Raw genomic sequence first — 1,931 nt, 5'->3', positions numbered from 1 at the left:
ATAGGTAGCTGACACCATTCCTGTCTTTAAGGAGGTCACCATTTATACACACACACACACAATACATATGAATAAACATATTTATATATGTTTATTTTGGAAGTGATCATTTATGATTTGATCATCACACATTGTATGTGGGTATTGATATTCAGCTGTATACCCCACCAATATGTATAATCAATTATGGTTCAATTAAAAAAAAACTTAATCACCAACACGAAAGTATTAAGGTGGGGCTTTTAGGAGGAGATTATGTCTTGAGGGCAGAAACATTATGAATGGGATTAGCAAGTTTATAAAAGGGCTACAGGAGTTAACTATCATCCCCTTTTGTGCCCCTGCCTTTCCTCCATGTGAGGACACCTAGGCAGGCGCCATCTATGAAAAATGGGCCCTCACTGAACACCAAACATACTGGTACCTTGATCTTGGACTCCAGAACTGTGAGAAATAAATTTCTGTTCTTTATAAATTAAAAAATTAAATAATAAAAGTGATCATTTAAACATAGTGCTGTGAATATTGTCATACCTTTATCGCTAGAAAATCTCACGGATGTTCAGAAATATAGGATAAGTTATCACTGACTAAGTGATTTAAGAATTCTAAAGGTTTTCTCTATGCTTTTTGGAAATGAGGGACTTAATTTCTACATTTCTACATAAATACTTTTTGATAGTTTTTTTGTATTAGTTTTAATTAAAGCAATACTTGATTTTATAAATAAAACATAACACAGAGGTATTTGAGGTTAAAATATGGAAATCTTATCTCCCTTGGACTTTCATTCTATTCCCCAGAAGTAAACACTGTTAATGCTTTCACCTGTATCCTTCCAGATTTTTAAAAATTGTGGTTTTAATTTATTTGATTTACTTNGCGTGTATTTTTTTAAAACAAATTGTGTCATGTTATATTCTTCTGTTTTTGGGTTTAGACCATTTGTGTAGCATGGATGTACCTTATTTTTAACTTCAGAATAAGGGCCGGCCCGGTGGCACACTGGAGAGTGCGCCGCTTGGGAGCGTGGCGGTGCTCCCGCCGAGGGTTCGGATCCCATGTGGAGACCGGTTCCCGCTCGCTGGCTGAGCGCAGTGCGGGCGCTACACCGAGGGTTGCAACCCCGTTGCCGGTCCCCGGTGCGGGCGTGACACCGAGGGTTGTGATCCTGTTACTGGTCGCAAGTAAAAAAGTAAAAAAGACAAAAAGGAAAAAAATAAAAATAAAAATAACTTCAGAATAATATTTTATAAAGTGGATGAGTATTTAACCATGATGGATATTTAGGTTATTGTTAGTTTTCACTTTTGCAAATAATGATGTAATCCTTGTGTATGCTTCTTTGTACCCATATGTGGACATATAGGAGCAGAGAAGTGAAATTGTTTGATTGAAACATGTGCTTATTTAAAATGTAAAAGATGCTGCCAAAAGGTATATATTCCCACCAATAATGTATTAAACTATGTCTCTCTAAGCTCTTACCAACGTTGGATGTTGTCATTCTTCCCATTTTTGCCATTCTGGATTGGCAAAAAAATAATGGCTTGTTTTAATTTATTGTTTCCTGACTGCTGTAAGATTGAGTAGCTTTTAATATGTTTCAGACTTTTTTGTGCCAAAATATATATTGATACATATATACATTCTGCTTATACATATAGAGCCGTATTAGGCACACTGTTTTGCTTCCTGGTTTGGGAATTATATTACCGTTTGATTTTGTCAGATTTATTTTCTTATCTCTTGAATTTATTTACTCAAATATTGAATCTCTTAAAACTTCTTTATGGCATGAATTCATTCCATTAGCAAGCATTTATGAGTAGCTTCTGTGTTAGATAGTGGATTCAGACATTGGGAATACATAGGTAGCTGACACCATTCCTGTCTTTAAGGAGGTCACCATTTATACACACACACACACA

The 1,931-nt window shown here is 35.4% G+C and overlaps 1 protein-coding gene across 1 annotated transcript in view; it reads left to right on the top strand.

Moving 5' to 3' along the window:
• The window catches only part of AQR (aquarius intron-binding spliceosomal factor), a 108,096-nt gene that overhangs the window by 42,258 nt on the left and 63,907 nt on the right, over positions 1 to 1,931 (top strand). The gene's annotated exons all lie outside the window — the stretch shown is intronic.

The sequence above is a fragment of the Galeopterus variegatus genome, unplaced genomic scaffold, assembly GCF_000696425.1.
Source record: "Galeopterus variegatus unplaced genomic scaffold, G_variegatus-3.0.2 Scaffold683, whole genome shotgun sequence".
In the NCBI taxonomy this organism is placed as follows: Eukaryota; Metazoa; Chordata; class Mammalia; order Dermoptera; family Cynocephalidae; genus Galeopterus; species Galeopterus variegatus.
This window is presented reverse-complemented; position numbering and strand designations above follow the sequence as displayed.